At 38.0% G+C, this 18,845-nt stretch overlaps 1 protein-coding gene across 4 annotated transcripts in view; it reads right to left on the reverse strand.

Moving 5' to 3' along the window:
* The window catches only part of CKAP5 (cytoskeleton associated protein 5), a 97,165-nt gene that overhangs the window by 65,069 nt on the left and 13,251 nt on the right, over positions 1-18,845 (reverse strand). The window contains exon 1 of one of the 4 annotated variants that reach the window (XM_043910861.1): positions 9,648-9,697. The exons of the other annotated variants lie outside the window; for them this stretch is intronic. The gene's annotated coding sequence lies outside the window, so the exon portion shown is untranslated. Of the gene's footprint in view, positions 1-9,647; positions 9,698-18,845 lie in introns of those variants that run through there. 4 annotated transcript variants of the gene reach the window in all.

The raw sequence follows: 18,845 nt of genomic DNA on the forward strand, positions 1-18,845 counted from the left end.
AACCTCTAACGTTATCTTCTTGGCACAAGTTTGAGTTACAAAAGCAATCTTTACTATCTGACTGATTTTCAAAGAGAAACAGTCAGTGAGAGCTTTTAAAGCGTTTTCCAACCAAGAGAATGCGAACAACATTCAATTGTTGGTATTCTGTGAATTCAGCACAATACTTTCTTTTCTTCTTGTTGGTTCCTTTTTGAAACATGAAGAAAAAGGTGATCGAACCTAACTGCACCATATGAAATATTGCTGTCATTGTGCTATGTTTTATGAAATGGCTTCTACTACTTCATAGCCTCAGTTTAAAAAAACTATTGGTTTATGATTTTGTTGCTTTCCATTCAAAGCAAAGGCTTGGTTCATACCAAAACTTGCCCAGGCACTGAAATAATGGATAGTATTTTGTGTATACGTGTGAAACTGAAGACTCTTGCTTTGTCTTTATCTTTTCCCAGATTAGTATGCTAAGAAAAAAAAAGGACTTCACTAATTTTTCTCCATAATTAATTTTAAAATTAATTTTAGAATTTAATTTTTTACATATCTAAGAAAATATATACAATATATGTTTTAGGAGGCATTACCATAAAATTGATATACTGACCTACCATCCAAATTAAAAATTAGAACTTTACCAATATTATTGCACCAGTGCAACTCTTTCCTACCCCCATCCTTCTTCCCAAAGCAGCACTTTCCAGAAGTTTGTTTGGTTCTATGCTGTGGTCCGGAGAAGGCAATGGCACCCCACCCCAGTACTCTTGCCTGGAAAATCCCATGGACAGAGGAGCCTGGTGGGCTGCAGTCCATGATGTCACTAAGAGTTGGACACGACTGAGTGACTTCACTTTCACTTTTCACTTTCATGCGTTGGAGAAGGAAATGGCAACCCACTTCAGTGTTCTTGCCTGGAGAATCCCAGGGACGGGGGAGCCTGGTGGGCTGCCGTCTATGGGGTCGCACAGAGTCGGACACGACTGAGGCGACTTAGCAGCAGTAGCAGCAGCATGCTGTGGTCAGTCACATATTCCTAAACAAAATTAACTGTGTTTGCTTGTGAGCCTTAGAAAATGTTATACTGTTGTATAACTTGCCTTTTTCATTAAATGTTTCATTTGTAAAATTCACCCATGTGGTATACTATAGTTTAAATCTACTAAAATTGTGGTCGAAAGACTTATGCTAGCACAAAACCTTACCATTCCAAGATAAGTATAGAAACAGAGGTAAGTGTTTAGAAACTGCCATAGCAGCTATTCTAACTTCTTTTATTATGGTGGTCTAAGGAACTGAAAAATGTTGAGTGAGGCTAATGTATAAAATACAACAAGAAAAGTAAGGGAGGACAGAGAGTAAGGCTGGGAGGTAGTCTAGATCAGACCCTGAAAGGTCTTATAAGTGATGTTAAGAAATCTGGACTTTAGCCCAAAGGAAGGAGACTTTGACTGAAGGACTGTAAACAGAAAAATTTGATAAGGTATCAAATTTGCATTTTTCAAACATTATATAATGTAAATATAAAAGCAATATAAAGAATGTCTTGGAAGGCAGTAACAATGGAGGAAAATCAGAAAACTGTAATCTAAGTGAAGGATGATGATAACTTGGAACTAAGAACAGTAGCAATGCAGGTAGAGAAAAGAGAATGGATTTTAGAGACATAAAGAATGTCAAGGACTATCTTTATTGAGTGACTAAAGGAGTCTAAGATCAGGATAAAGATGAAGCTTTGGACAAGCTGTGTCTGAGATGTACATTAGACAAGGGTAGATGTGGAAAGCAGTTGGAGATTCCAGCCTGGTGCTCAAGAGACAGAACTGGTCTGGAGATAAAAATTTAGTTAGGAGTTATCTGTGTGGCTCAAATGGTAAAGAATCTGCCTGCAATGTGGGAGACCGGGGTTAGATCCCTGGGTCGGGAAGATCCCCTGGAGAAGGGAATGGCTACCCACTCCAGTATTCTGGCCTGGAGAATTCCATGGACAGAGGAGCCTGGCGGGCTACAGTCCAAGGGATCGCAAAGAGTCAGACACGACTGAGTAACTAACACACACAAGGGGTGGATGAATAGTACCGAGGAAGGGTGCATAGTGAGAAGAGCCCCAGGTTAGAGTTTAGATGTTTCAAGTTTAGCAACCAGAATCTATAGGACCTTAGTCTATCATGTATAGTGCCGGATACACAAAATGATAAGTTAATGTCTGCTGGGGAAATAAAAAGAAAAAACCACAATAATCCAAAGTGCAGTAAACAGTCTTACCAAATTTGAGTTTTTGTTACTTAAGGGAAACTTTGTTACTTTCAATTTCTACCTGCAAATCTAAATTTAAAAAAAAAGAAAAGGAATTCTGTATCTTCAAAATCACCACTAACTGCAGGTTGAGACCTTAGGTAAGTTACTTACCCAAATGTACACTGCCTCAGCAAGCTTGTGTGTGAAGTGGGAATAAAAGTACACACCTCAGAGGACTGTGTGGATTAAATGAGTCAGTACATGAAAAGCTGTTATACTAGGTACTTGGCATCTAGGTACTTGGCTCAATAAATGCTAGCAATTTACTATCATTATTTGGCATTCCAAATTTGAAAATATTTATCTCATCTCTAAATTATAGTCGACTTTATTTTGGAATTGCATAGCATTAAAAGAGCAAGTCTATAAGCAACTTAGAATATTGCTTAATGTGTAAGATACATGATTATATTAAATCTGTCATGTTGAAATACAGTATTAATATCGAAGTATTTTGAAATGTGAGCATATGGGTTTCTACATTAATACATTAAATAAAACATAGCAGCATATTTAATAACTACTGTAATTCTGAAGTTATGATGAATAAAAATATTTTTATATATTATACGACTATAGATGATTTCTATTGGTGACAGAGGCATATGTTCTTCTAATATCACTGCAGTTTTATTGTCTACATTATTAACCGAAGAAAATGTCAAAATTTCAGTTAAAAGGTTAGTGAAAAGAAGATGTAATTATTTTTCCACATAAATGTACAGAGTCCCTGAATCCTAACACAGGTTAAAATCTCTTAGTCTACGACCTTTCAAATTCTATGATCAAAGACTTTAGGGCACTGCTTACAATCATCTCAAAGTCCCTTGTTAAAATAACAGTTAATACCCATCCAATACTTCAGTGGCACTTTATCTTTTACAGGTATTTTTTATAATCATTCATCTTCTGTGTATTTCATAATGTAAATGCAAGCACACTATCTCATTTGGGTTTATTTTCTTTCTTTATATTATTTTTAGTTATGTGGCTCTTTCTTACTAAACTGTAAGATCCTCTTGAGCAAAAGCCTTTTGTCTTATTAATCTCTATCCTCACAAGGTTCAAATAAATAAAGCATCACTATCCTCTTTTTTCAGGTTTCTTTCTTTTTTTAATATTATTCTTAGTTAGGTAACTCTTTCTTACTCAACCATAAGATTCTCTTGAGCAAAAGCTTTTTGTCTAGTTAATCTCTCTTTTCATGAGGCTCAAATAAATAAATAAAGCATCTTTATCCTCTTTCTATACATGGGGGGAAAAGAGGTTCAGTGTCCCGCCAAAGGTCACTTGGGTGGAGGAGAATGGTCTAGAGGAGATTTCTTGATTCTTAGTTTGGTGAATTTTCCATGACTTACCTACATATGGTTTCTATATGATCTACAGTGAAATCTATTCACCCTATATCTATTCATATAGTATAAATGTAAGTTATTTTGGTGATTACCTAACTCAATAAAAATATAAACAGCAAATAAGAGTATATGTGAAAGACAAGTTCACTTGCTTCCAAAGGACTTAAGGTAATTTAGAGAAATTTAAAATAGTTAGGTGGTAAGGGGGAATCATCCCTGGTCAGCAGCTGCCAAATAATCAAGCTAAGTACCTAGCTGGGTCTCAGATACCGTTCACTTGTCTTTGCATAAGAAATAACTCAGTTTTAATTGTAATTTGGGGTTATTCACAATACTTATTCCACTGAATATTGACTCTACCAGTTGAAAAAGATCTTTCCTTGAAATTGATTAAAAAAACCAAAAGAGTAGCAGACTATAATCTACAGTTCATACTAGTTTTAAATTTATAACTACAATTATAGAATATTTGTGGGAGGGTAGGAAAAAGGTCGGAGAAGGAAATGGCAACCACTCCAGTGTTCTTGCCTGGAGAATCCCAGGGACAGGGGAGCCTGGTGGGCTTCCGTCTATGGGGTCGCACAGAGTCGGACACAACTGAAGTGACTTAGCAGCAGCAGCTGGAAAAAGGTCATTAAAGTGGCCACTTGTTTACATAAAGTTAAACTATGCCTCTATCTGCACATTTTAACTAACCATTATCAGACAGGCCTTAGGAACATTCAGAACATATTCAGGAAGTAATGCAGAGGACCCTCAGAGTTCATAAAATGAAATATGTATAAAATAAACCAATAATTTCACGAAAAGTCGTACAATCTAAAGGCCTGAATAATCTCTTCTGAGAAATGTAGTGCTATTTTCAAAACACACAGCAAACTAAAACCAAATAAACATTCATAATAGCTAAGAGTGGAAACCACCCAAATCTCCACCCAAAAATGTGGTAAATCCATAGAATAGAATATGATTCAATGAAAAAATGAGGTACTATAAAGAATTTCTAAAATTCAAAAATAGGCAAACAACGTGATTAAAAGTGGGCAAAGAACTTGATTAGATACCTATCCAAAGAAGACAGACAAATGGCTAATAAGTGCATGAAAAGCAGTTCAATACTACTAAACATCAGGGGAATGCAAATCAAAACTATGAGAGACCACTTCATACCTATTAGAATAGCTACTGTCAAAAATCCAGAAAACAGCAAACGATGGCAAGGATATGGAGAAACTGGAGCCCTTTAACACAGTTGGTGAGAATGTAAGACGGTACAGCTACTGTGGAAAACGGTATGGTGGTTCCTCCAAAAATAAACAATATGGCCATATGATCCAGTAATTCCATTTCTGGGTATACTGAAAGCAGGGTTTGGGTTTCCCAGGTGGCACTAGTGGTAAAGAACCTGCCTGACAATGCAGGAGACATAAGAGATGCGAGGTGGATCCCTGGGTCGGGAAGATTCCCTGAAGAAGGAAATGGCAACCCACTCCAGCATCTCTGTCTGGAATCCCACAGACAGAGGAGCCTGGAGGACTACAGTCCATGGGGTTGCAAAGAGTTGGACACAACTGAAGGGACTTAGCAAGTACAAAGAGATCTCTGTACACCCATGTTCACAGCAGCATTATTCACAACAGTTAGAACACGGAAGCAACCCACGTGACCATCAATGGATGAACGGCTAAGCAAAATGTGGTATGTACACACAACAGAGTATCACTCAGCTTTAAAAAGGAAAGAAATTCTGACACAAGCTTATAACCTGGGTGACGCTTGAAGATACTGTTAACCGAAATAAGCCAGCCACAAAGAGACAAATGCTGTGATTCCACTTATGTGAAGTGCTTATTGCTGTTGCTCAGTCGCTCAGTCGTGTCCGACTCTTTGTGACCCCATGGACTGCAGCACACCAGGCTTCCCTGTCCTTCACCATCTCCAGAAGCTTGCTCAAACTCATGTCCATTGAGTCAGTGATGCCATCCAAACATCTCATCCTCTGTCACCCCCTTCTCCTCTTGCCCTCAATCTTTCCCAGCATCAGGGTCTTTTCAGTGAGTCGGCTCTCCACATCAAGTGGCCCAAGTCTTGGAGCTTCAGCTTCAGAATCAGTCCTTTCAATGAATATTCAGGGTTGATTTCCTTTAGGATGGACTGGTTGGATCTCCTTGCAGTCCAAGGGACTCTAAAGAGTCTTCTCCAACACCACAGTTCAAAAGCATTAATTCCTCAGCACTCAGCTTTCTTTGTGGTCCAACTCTCACACCCATACATGACCACTGGGAAAACCACAGCTTTGACTACATGGATCTTCGTTGGCAAAGTAATGTCTTTGCTCTTCTTAGAGTAGCCAAACTCCTGGAAATAGAAGCTAGAATAATTGTTGCCAACAGATGTAAGGAGAGGGGAATGAGGAGTTACTGTTTAACAGGTATAAAGTTTTAGTTCTACAAGGAGAAGAATTATGGAGATGGATGGTGGAGGATACACAACATTACAAATGCATTTAATGCCACTGAATTGTACATTTAAAAATGCTTAAGATGGTAGATTTATATGAAATGTTCAGAATAGACAAATCTACAGAGACAGAAATTGGATGAGTGGTTGCCTACGACTAGAGTGTTTGGGAATATTAAAAAGTGTGAAGGAGGGTGGGGTTTCTTTTTGGGGTAATGAAAAATGTTCTAAAATTGACTGTGGTGATGGTTGCACAAATTTATGAATATACTGAAAGTCATTGAATTGTACACTTTAAAAATGGGGGAATGGTATATAAATTATATGTCTTACTAAAACTGTTGAAACAATAACAACAACAACAAAAACTAACAAAGTTTACTTAAAAAGAAGTCCTTGGGAAATAAGAATGATATGTAAAAGCTGCCAATCATTTTACACTTGCATGGGCTGGCTATAATGATTAGAATTCTTTCTAATAATAGGATCTAATACTCCAATTTTACCTTAAGTATTCACTCAATGAATTTCCCACTGGGCAAACCATGATGGTTCAACGAGTTCACAGGAGTAAAAGTAGATACCTAAACAAAGAACCATATCCACTTGAAACTAGCACAACACTGTTAATTGGCTATACTCCAATATAAAATAAAAAGTAAAAAAAAAACAAAAAACACAATCCCAAACAACCATAATACAAAATGTAATATATGTGGAAAGTGCCCTAAGCAAGAGACAAATAAGGGTTAGGGAGATCAAAGATAGGATCACTGCCAGTGAGTAAGGGATGGTCAATGAAAAATCTTATAGAAAGGATGACATCTGAGCTCAGTAATAAATTATAGGTAGATTAACAAAAAACAAACAAAAACAAAACCAGGAGTGGAGAAGAGATACTGAAGATGAGAAAATGCGAAACGCAAAGTCTTGGAAGTAGAAAAGTACTAAGCATGTTTAGGGAACGCTAAATGGCTCCACTTAACATAGACCAGAAAGATAGACTGGGGTCAGATCATGTATATTCTTGAGTATTAAGCTAAACAGCAGAGGATGCTGATGATCTGAAGCAGGGCAATGACATGATCCTATCCACTTTAGAATGCTAAATCTATGTAGAATGAATTGGAAGGGAGAGAAAGTAGAGTACTGATAAGAAATTATTGCAGTACTAGAGGACAAAGCTAAATAGAAGCCAGAACTCCTAGGAATGGAAAGGATGAGCAGAGGAGACTGAAGGGAGTTACATTAAAGAAACAATCAGCAAGCCTTAGCAACTAAGGATGTGGGAGTAGGAAGAAAAATCTAGTAGGAGGCTCCAGTCTACATGACTGGGAGAACAGTGGTGCTAATGACAGAAAAATGTCAGAAGAAAGTTCTGAGAGTTGTTTGTTTAGGGGGAGTGGAGGAGAGGTTAAGAATACGATGAGTTTGGTTTTAGATTTGAAATTCATGTGGGTGGAAATGTGGCACCAGGAATGAACAGAGGGCTCTGGATTTTATAAACAGGAAACCAAGTCTTCATTACATAGCAAAGCTTGATGTTTTAAGAGTGCATAACACTGCCAACAAAGAGAAGCATTAATAAAATTAATTTGACATATATATGATGTTTGCTATGGTTCATTCAAGTTAGTCCATACTACAAATACTCAGAAATTTCAAGTTCATTATCATTATGGTTCATTCAAGCTAGTTCATACTACAAATACTCAGAAACTTCAAATTACTCCACATTCTGTTTTTACCCTAGTCTAAAACAGAGGCAAACTAAATCTGTTCCACAGAAATATTATAATTTTAATACCATTGTTGTATCTAAAAATGACTTCTAAAGAGCTCAAATACCATATAGTTCACACTATTGCTGAAGAATGTTTATATGTAATTATTTATTTTTAGACCAGAGATTAGGAAATGTTTCCAAAGTCACACATAAGGCCACAACTTAGAATAAACTCTGAACTTAGAACAGATTTCAGTTTAGTGTCCAATTAAATATTACATGTGCATTATGTACTATCATTAGCATACAGACCCCAGCAGTCTATGCATTTCCTCTTTCATGAACCAGCTAAAAGCAAGGCACTGAGAGAGAAAGCCATCAGTAACAACAGTAAGGTCAGACCTGGGGGTAGAACCTGTATCTCCTATTCCTCAGTCCACCATTCTTCCCCGTCACTCAAGGGTCCATGCAGTGTCCTTTTACTTTAAATTCCTGCACTATGACAGCTAATAAGAACATTTATACAGCTACTAAACATACTGTTTTAGTTTTGACTTGGGAAGAAGGTATGGTAGTGAAACTATCTTATGGCTAGCTCCCAAACTCTTGACCTACAAAAGCTCTTCACTATCACGATACAAGAGATCTGGATCTGATTACCATTCCTGGACTCCTGACTTCTGTCTAAGGAAATGCTACTGCAGAAGCATAGAATGAGTCTGAGGGAAGTCTGAGGAAAAATTCTCCCCACCCAAAAAGAAACTCCTCTGAACGATTATAATAAAGAATGATGTGAACTTGCTAAAAAAAAAAAAAGGAAATTATAAAACAAGGATAAGACAAAATACACATACATGCCCAGAAATTTTTACTCAAAGTATGTCTAAGAAGGACAACTGGATTAAAGAAGTATAACAATTATGTAACTGTCATAGAAAATTTTAAAATGTATTACCTGGCCAAGCCAGACAAAATCTCATCACTTAAGTAGCCAGTAACAAAAATGACAAAACTTTCCCTCTAACTTAAAAAAAATGCACTGCCTCCAGGTAATTCTCATTAACAAGGACAAGTGTTACCCTCTTATTGGAGTATTTTGCATATGGGGGCAGAAATGGGAACTGCTCCTCTAGTAGGTTATCTCAACAAACTTGAGTGGGCTTGCTGTACTAGTCCTGGGATGGTGGCCTCCCACCAATTCCTTCAGAGAGGGGCAAAAGAGTTGACTCTTTCACGTTCTGCTATTCATATCAGTGGGAAAGGTTAACTGGGCTCTCCTCAAAAGATGATCACTGTTAAGTGTCTCCAAAAGTGGGGGATTCGATAGCAACACAGGCCTCTGGGGAGACAGAAAGCTACCCCGGGCTGTGAATTAGGTCAACTTTGAGAGTTACTGCTCAGTTGTACCAAGATAGCTGAAAATCTAATGCTTACTCATCTCAGAGTTAGCCAGGTCTCCAAATCCCAGGCTAAGGACCCAAGGCCCAGGACCCTAGATTCCAGCTCCACCCATCTAGCTCAGCGGGATTATACTAAGCAAAAGCAACCCTCTCCTCATTTCAAGCAGGAACCAGACGGGGGCAAAACTAGGCTGTGAGCACAGCTCAACCACTGCATATCCAAACCAGCACCCTAGGGCCGCTGTCACCACCCAGAAGTAGAGCAGATGCCCCAGGCTTTAGCTCACTGCAGCGGCATTGTTTACGCTCTTTCGCTGCCTTAGCCTCTGATAGGCCAGGAAAGTCCCCTGTACAGTCCACCAGGACTTCTGGCATGGGCGCGGGATGCTTGACCCTAGCCCGCGGTTTGACACTTACGCTCCCGGGCAGGGAGAGATCGCAGCCCTACGGTTCGAGGCGGAATCAGCAGGAATACCGGGCGGGCGGGGGCGGTGGCAGCATTGGTGCGGAGGGCCGCTGGGAACCGCCTCCTCGGGGGCGGGGCCCAGAGCGCACTGTCAGAGTGCCCGCCCTACCCCGGCCCTGGCCCCCGCCCGGCACACTGACGGCTTAAAGGGGCCGCACAAGCCTGTGCTCAGAGGTCTGCAGGACTCTGGGCGCTCCTTCCATCCCACAGGGCTCTCAAAGCAAGAGGCTAATGAAGGACCAACTAAGAACACTCTACCTCGGTTAGGTGTGGGCCTCTTTTTTTGTGTGTGGCAACATAGATAATGTTCCAGAAACAAAGGAGGTGACCTGTTCTTACTATCACAATCTTAATGCCTCCATCAGGGGTGAAAAAAATTGCGGCAGGAAACAGTCAAAGCATCAAGGTAAATATATAGTCCCCACTATCTTAGTGGCTTATTCCATTAACTGCTTATTAACTCGAGCAGTTAGCGTTTTTCAAATGGCAATTCAAAGACACAGAAAAGAATTCTGAGAGCCTGCATTGCTTCACCTCACCCTTTCACTGACTTCCTTCTCTTCGGTATAACGAGGAATCCTAGACAAGGATAGAAGATGGATGTGCATGCATGCCAAGTCGCTTCAGTCATGTCCCACTCTGCGACCCCATGGATTGTAGCCCACCAGGCTCCTCTGTCCACAGGATTCTCAGGCAAGAATACTGGAATTGATTGCCATGCCCTCCTCCAGGGGATCTTCCCAAACCAAGGGATCAAACCCGGGACTCCTGCATTGCAGGTGGATTCTTTACCATCTGAGCCACCAGGGAAGCCCATGTAATAGGAAGAGTTCTTGAGAAAATCGTAGTAGAAACTGGACTAAAATCTCAAGGAGTTAAGTAATGGTCTCTGATCTCTCTGTAGGTTATTAAAGAATTTTAAATTTCTTTTCATAGGAGGAATTTTTCCTCAATCTCAACTTACAAGGTTTGTATGCATTTTGTGTCTCCTTTATACTGTCAGGAAAGAGATTTATGTGTTTATTAAGCCTGTATTGTTGTTGTTCAGTCACTAAGTTGTATCTGACTCTTTGTGACCCCGTGAAATGCAGCATGCCAGTCCTTCACCTTCTCCCTGAATTTGTTCAAACTCATCTCCATTGAGACAGTGATGCCATCCAATCATCTTATCCTCTGTCATCCCCTTCTCCTCTTGCCCTCAATCTTTTCCAGTATCAGGGTCTTTTCCAGTGAGTCAGCTCTTCGCATGAAGTAGCCAAAGTATTGGAGCTTCAGCTTCAGCACCAGTCCTTCCACTGAATATTCAGTTGATTTCTTTTAGGTTTGGCTGATTTGATCTCCCTGCTGTCCAAGGGACTCTCAAGAGTCTTCTCCAACACCACTGTTTGAAAGCGTCAATTCTTTGGTGCTCAGTCTTCTTTTTGACCCAACTCTCACATCCATACATGACTACTGGAAAAATCATAGCTTTGACTACACAGATCTTTGTCAGCAAAGTGATGTCTCTGCTTTTTAATAGCTTTTCTTCCAAGGAGCAAGAGTCTTTTAATTTCGTGGCTGCAGTCACCATCCATGTTGATTTTAAAGCCCAAGAAAATGGTATCTGACACTCTTTCCACTTTTTCCTCATCTATTTGCCATGAAGTGATAGGACCGGATGCCATTATCTTCGTTTTTTGAATGTTGAATTTTAAGCCAGCTTTTTCACTCTCCTCTTGATGAAGGTGAGCTTCATCAAGAGGCTCTTTAGTTCCTCTTCACTTGCTGCAATTTAAAGCGGTATCAATCTTGATTCCAGCTCCTAAGTCATCCAACCCAGCATACCTTCATCTAATCTTGATAAATAAACATACCTTATTAAAACCTTAAGTCACCCTAAACCTATTTAGGAATCAATTTAGTAAAGCTAAAGACCATTTATGGGCTTCCCTGGTGGCTCAGCGGTAAAGAATCTATCTACCAATGCAGGGGATGCAAGTTCAGTCCCTGGGTCAGAAAGATCCTCTGGGGAAGGAAATGGCAACCCACTCCAGTACTCTTGCCTGGGAAATCCCATGGACAGAGAAGCCTGGCAAGCTACAGTTCACGGGGTCACAAAAGAGTTGGACAAGACTTAGCGCCTGAAGAACAACAACAAAAGACCATTCATAAGTGCCCGAACATCTCCCACCCCAAATAGGAGTTCAAGTGGAAATTTAAATTCCAAAGGACAGGCACAAAGACTGCTCTAATATGGAGCAGACCCAGGTTACCCTTATTCTGAAGGTCTTAAAAAAATTCTAGGCTAAGGTTGCCATGAAGAGAAAGTGATTCAGACTAGAACAGTCTTATTTTGAATTGCAAAAAAAAAACCAAAAAAAACCCACCTCATTTCAAAGTGCATTTAACTGTGAACGATACTTTTGAATTAGGTAATTAAGACCTTCTTTCATTCTATCTGTATCAAGCTTATCACACTGTTCTGAGAGCAATGGTTTGTAGATCAGTCTTCCCATTAGACTGTGAGCACCTCATGGCAACGGTTGGAATGTATCTTATCTTTTTCCCCAGTATGTGATACCAAATGAATACTCGGCCAATATTTATACAAAAGGTATGACCAACACTTAAGAGAGCAAAAAAATCCACTGATTGTACAACTCAGTACAATCGGGTTTATGTATTTTGTCCCAAAGCAAAGACATTTTATATAATATTACTGAATAATACTTAGATATCTCACCAAATATCACAGCCCAAACACAGCCCATCTCATTTTGGTTACTGTGTCCTTCTCTTTATAAACCATGAAAAGACTAAACTGGACGTGTAAAATCTTCACAATTCAGCAAATTACCAGAAAGAAGCATTCTCCAGGGCAAAGTTGAAACCGTTTAGGAAATGATTCAGCAAACATTATATATGGAAGAAAATATGGGAAAATGATAATTCATTTATCAGAAAGGTGGCATTTCCTTGTGCTTTTAAAAAACCCTTCTTCACTGTAATGTTTTTTCCTGAAACAAATCAAGCATAGATTAAGGAAAATATTTATTTACACATAGCCAGAGTGAAGGGGGGAAAGTTTTAAGCATTAACTGGAATTCTTTATTAGGTCATATTCAGTGAAGGGAAGAGGCCAAGTTAGTGATTAAGAGCGCTGACTCTGGAGCCAGGATGCTTAATTCAAATCCTGGCTGGGCCATTTATTAGCTGTGTGGCTTTAGACAAAAACTCTTACCTCTGTGCTTCTGTTTTCTATTTGTAAAATGAGGAATTTTTTACCTTACTGGGTTAATTAGGAGAATAAATGAGTTGAGTTTATCATACTTAAAAAGTGCCTAGAATTAACTGCTGAACATAAGCAGTAAATAAAATACATAACATTCAACAAATACTCTCTGCCTTTTCTATCACATTCCTCCATTAAAAAGCAAATGGATAGCCCCTTCCCACTGACTGCTCCCTGTGTTCCTCCTAGCTGTCAGAAGTTAACTGAGGATTAGAGGAAGAGGTCCTCCAATGCAAGAGCTTTTAAGTCAGGTTTACTGAAGTATAACTTACATATACTAAAATTTACTTTTAAAAATTATTTCTTGGAGTAGAGTTGATTTACAATGTTGTGTTAGTTTAAACTTCACTCTTTAGTACACAGTTCCATGTACTCCGACAGAAACAGTCATGCCTCCATCACCATAGTTAAGAACATCTCTACAAATCCTGCAAATTTTCTTGTGCCTCTTTGTAACTAACCCCTCTCCGCCAGATCATCACTGATCAGTATTTTGTTCCTACAGGTTTGGTTTTTCCACGATGTCACATAAAAAGAACCACACGTGTGTAGTCTTTTGAGTCTGGCTTTGTTCACTTAGTACAACTGAGATTATCCATGTTTATTCACATATCAGTAGTTTGTTCACTTTATTGCTGAGCAACATTCCACTGTATGATCTAACACATTCTGTTCATCCATTTACCAGCTGAAGGACATATGAACTGTTTACAGTTTTTAGCAATTGAAAAAAAAAAAAAACAAAAGAAAAAACAAAACCCAAAACTGATACAAATTTTGGTATGAACATAACTTTTCATTTCTCTTGGGCAAATATCCAGGAGTGGGAAAGATGGGTGAGACGTTAAGTACGTCATTAATTTTATAAGTAACTGTCAAATTGGTTTCTAAAGTGTCTCTTTGTACCCTTTCATGCTCTTCTACTAACAATAAGTCAAGGGTAACTGGATTATTACTTACTACTGATTTTCAGTATGGATCTGTATTTTTATACCTACCAATTACAATCAGTTCTTTCTGCAATTTAGTATTAATGGTGTGTAATTAGTCTTCTATTTATGAAGAATCATTGATCACTTGACATGAATCTTAAATGTTACTTTATAACACGTTCAAAGGGAAATATCAATGAAAATTACTTTCAAATCCCATCCAAGAGTAGTCATATATGTTAATTTTTTCTGGATCAATAAGCTATAAGAATTAACAAAAAGTACTACTAGTAACTAAATACATTATGGTATACTTCTGTCAATCAAACTTGCAACATTCAGACAAAAGTTTCCAGAGCCTAAATAAAATTTCTCAACAATGTATATAGCAAGTATTATTTAACATCTTTAGCAAAATATAATTCTCCTGATTAGGAAGCAAAAAGGATGCATACAAGAAAATGTTTGGAAACTCATTATAAATATTATGTCCAGAGACTTCCCTGGTGGTCAGTGGCTAAGACTCCACACTGGCAATGTAAGGTGCTCAGGCTTGATCCCTGGTAAGGGAACTAGACCCCAGGGGCCATAACTAAGACCCAGCACAACGAAATAAATAAATATTATAAAAAATAAATACTATATCCAATATTACAAGAAAATGCTGCTACTGGTTACGTAAATTGGCACATCCAATTTGGAAAATATTTGATATTAACAACCCATTCCCAAGAGAATTGAAAGTCCACACCAAAGCTTGTATATAAATGTTAACAGCAGCATTACTCATAATAGTCCCAGGGTGGAAATAACCCACAAATCCATCAACTGATAAATGGGCAAAACAGATTGTGATCTATCCATTCAATGGACTATTATTCAGCCATGAAAAGGAATGATATATCCTACAACATGGGTTAGCCTTGAAAACACTGTACTAAGTGAAAGAAGCAAGACACAGAAGGCCACATATTGTATGATTACGATGATACGAAATGTCCAGGTTAAGCAAACGTACAGAGACAGACAGAGAGCCAAGGGCTGGGGTGAGAGGGCAGGGAGGGAAATGAAGAATGGGGAGTGACTGTTAGTGGGTATGAGGTCTCTCTTCAGGATGATGAAAATGTTCTGGCATTAGCTAGTGGTGATGGCTGCACAACTATGTGAATATATTAGGAAACCACTGTACACTTTAAAAGAATAAATTTTATGCTGTGTGAATTACGTCTCAATTTTTAAAAAACCCATTAATAGGAGATAAATAAATAAGCTATAGTATATTCACAGAAAAGATATCATACAGCAGTGAAAATAAATGAAGACAGCTATTTAAGTTAAAATATGCATAATTTTACAAACCATGCTGAGAAAATAGCTAGTTACTGAACAACATACATTATGATTATTCAAACCCAAATAATATACTGTGTAGGGATAGATACATTTGTAGTTAAATTTAAAAGAAAAGTATGAGGATGATATCCTGAAAACAGCAAAGCAGAAAAGGTAGAGATGCAGTCAAGGAAGGGTGCACAGGATATTGATATGATCTATTTCTTAAACTGGGGGTAGGAATACTAATGTTTCTTTTTTAAAGTTCACAACCTAGACAGCATATTAAAAAGTAGAGACATTACTTTGCCAACAAAGGTCCATCTAGTCAAAGCTATGGTTTTTCCAGTAGTCATGTATGGATGTGAGAGTTGGACTATAAAGAAAGCTGAGTGCCAAAGAATTGATGCTTTTGAACTGTGGTGTTGCAGAAGACTCTTGAGAGTCCCTTGGACTGCAAGGAGATCCAACCAGTCCATCCTAAAGGAAATCAGTCCTGAATATTCATTGGAAGGACTGATCCTGAAGCTGAAACTCCAATACTTTGGCCTCCTGATGTGAAGAACTGACTCATTTGAAAAGACCCTGATGCTGGGAAAGATCGAAGGTGGGAAGAGAAGGGGACGACAGAGGATGAGATGGTAAGACGGCATCACCGACTCAATGGACATGAGTTTGAGTAAACTCCGGGAGTTGGTGGTGGATAAGAAGGCCTGGCGTGCTGCAGTCCATGAGGTCGAAAAGAGTCAGCCATGACTGAAGGACTGAAATGAACAAAAATGACTTATTATATTTAAAATATACTAAATATCCCATGACTTTCTAAATGAAAGGGGGGAAAAAAAGCTCTGCCTCTAGCTAATAAAATTCTATAACTGTAGTGTTCAGGCAGAAACTTGGAAGATACTTTTTATATCCCCAAATCCCTGCTCTACTTAATTAGCTGTGAAACCTTATGGAAGTCATTTAATCTTTGGGGGCTTTGGTATTCTCACGCATAAAGCAGATTTTATGGAACAGTATTTCACAACAATGATCTATACATAATAAACAGCAGGCTTCTGCAATTCCAAATTTTTCAGTACCAGGATATATGCGGCTTATGTTAGACGTGTGGAAAGTGCTTTTGCTTCATGGTAAAAACCTCACAGTCCCATTCCCTTTGGCCCTTGGTTAAATGACAACAAAGGAATGGTAGTTTGCTTTATGCTAGTATCACAAATGTAGCACTAATTAAAAACCATAGCTTGCAAAAATGTGGGTTCCACTATCATTTTCCTTTTTCAGGCATTATAACCCTGGTAGAAAATATTTTCTCCCCAGATTCAAAAAGTAGAGATTCACACAAGTCACTCAAAAAGCAAAAATGTACTTAGCAGCTACTTATGCCTGGCAAAGAAAGTAATGTAAAAAGTAAAAATATTCATTCAAAAAGTCAGAAATTTGAATTGTATTTCCTTCTCCTAACACTCAGTACTGAGAAGTGACTTCCTAAGTCATCTAGTCACGTCTATCTCAATCTGTAACACCACACAATCAGATCACATACAGAGCAGGCCTTCTATAGCCTGTACTCAGGGCACCAACTGCTGCACTTTCACCATCAACCATCACTAGAATGGTATTGAAAGTAATGCATTAAAAACCCCAGACAAGTGGCTTCACTGGAGAATTCTACCAAACATTTAAACATTTAAAGAATTAACACCAATCCTCTCAAAATTTCCAAAAAATTAAAGAGGATGGGACACTTCCAAGCTCACTGTAGGAGGAAACAATTACTCTGCTACCAAAACCAGACAAAGACACTATAAGAAAACTACAGACCAACATCACTATTAAATACTGGGCAAAAACCCTCAACAAAATACTAGCAAGCCAAATCCAAAAGCATATTAAAAGAATTGTATACTACAACCAAATAGGATTTACTCCTGGAATACAAGGATGGCTCAACGTATCAAAATCAATGTAGCACACTATAACATTGTCCTTCAATAAGAGAATGAAAAGATGAAAACCACAAGACCATCTCAACTGATCCAATAAAAAGCAGCTGACAAGTTTTAACACCTTCAATGATAAAAACACTCAAACTAGGAAAGAAACTACTAAATAATCATAATCATAATCGAGGCCATTTAGGAAAAGCTCACAGCTAATATACTTGGGGTGCTTTCTGAATGGCTCAGCAGGTAATGTGCCTGCAGGAATATGCCTGCAACACAGGAGACACAGGTTTGATCCCTCAGTCAGAAAGATCCCCTGGAGGAGGAAATGACAATCCACTCACTCCAGTATTCTTGCCTAAAAAATCCCATGTACAAAGGAGCCTGGCAGGCTCTAGTCCAAAGGGTCACAGTCAGACATGAATGAGCACACATAACATCATACTCAAGAGTAAAAAACTGAAAGCTTTTCCTCTAAGAGTAGGAACAAGGCAAGGATGCTTGTGCTAACAATCCTATTCAATATAGAATTGAAAGTCAACGTTCTCTGCAGGAAAAAAAAAAGTCTTATGCAGAGAAATTAGGCAAGATGAAGAAACGACAGAGATCTAAATCAAAAAGGAAGAAGTAAAATCATATTTGCATATGACATAATCTTATTTGTAGAAAACCTTAAAAGATTCCACAAAAGCAAATTGTGAGAATAAATGAATTCAGTAAGTGAATAAATTTTGTGAGCAGAAATGAATTCAGTAAATGAATGAATTTTGCAGAATACAAAACCAACACACAAAAATCAGTAGTTTTTATATACTACCAATGAAAAATATGAAAAGAAAATTAAGAAAAAAACTCCACTTAAAATAATCTATAGATTCATCATAATCTATCAAAATTCCAACAGCATTTTTTGTAAAAATAGAAAAATTAATTTTAAAATTCACATGGAATCTCAAAGGACCCTGAATAGTAAAAATATTTTTGTAAAAAAAAAGAAGTTGCAGTACTCTCTTCCTGATTCTAAAGCATATTAAAAAGCCACAATGATCACAACAGTGTGGTAATGGCAGAAAGACAAACAGACCAATGGAACAGCATAGAGAACCCAGGAATAAACCCTTGCATATAGGGTAAAACGATCTTTGTTTGACAAGAGTGCCAAGACCACTCAATTGGGAAAGGATGGTCTCTTCAACAAATGATGGGAAAAACCAGATAGCTACATGCAAAAGAATGAAGGTGGACCCTTATCTTACATCATACACAAAAACTAATATGAAATCATTAAAAATCTACATGTAAGACATAAAGCTATAAAACTCCTAGAAGAAAACATAGAGGAAAAGCTTTATAACACTGGAATGTACAATGATATCTTACCTATGATGCCAAAAGCACAGGCCACCAAAGCAAAAAGGGCCAATGGGGATTATATCAAAGTTAAAAACTTTTGTGTATCAAAGGACAAAATAAACAGAGTAAAAAGATAACCTACAGAAGGAAAGAAAATATTTATCAATCATTTATTTGATAAGTGGTAAATATCCACAGAATATCAAGAACTCCCACAACAAAACTCCAAATAATCCAATTTAAAATGGGCAAAAGACTTGAATAGATGTTTCTACAAAGATGAGTATTTTGTATATTTATTGAAATTCATTG

This window comes from Cervus elaphus, chromosome 1, assembly GCF_910594005.1.
Source record: "Cervus elaphus chromosome 1, mCerEla1.1, whole genome shotgun sequence".
Taxonomy (NCBI): domain Eukaryota; kingdom Metazoa; phylum Chordata; class Mammalia; order Artiodactyla; family Cervidae; genus Cervus; species Cervus elaphus.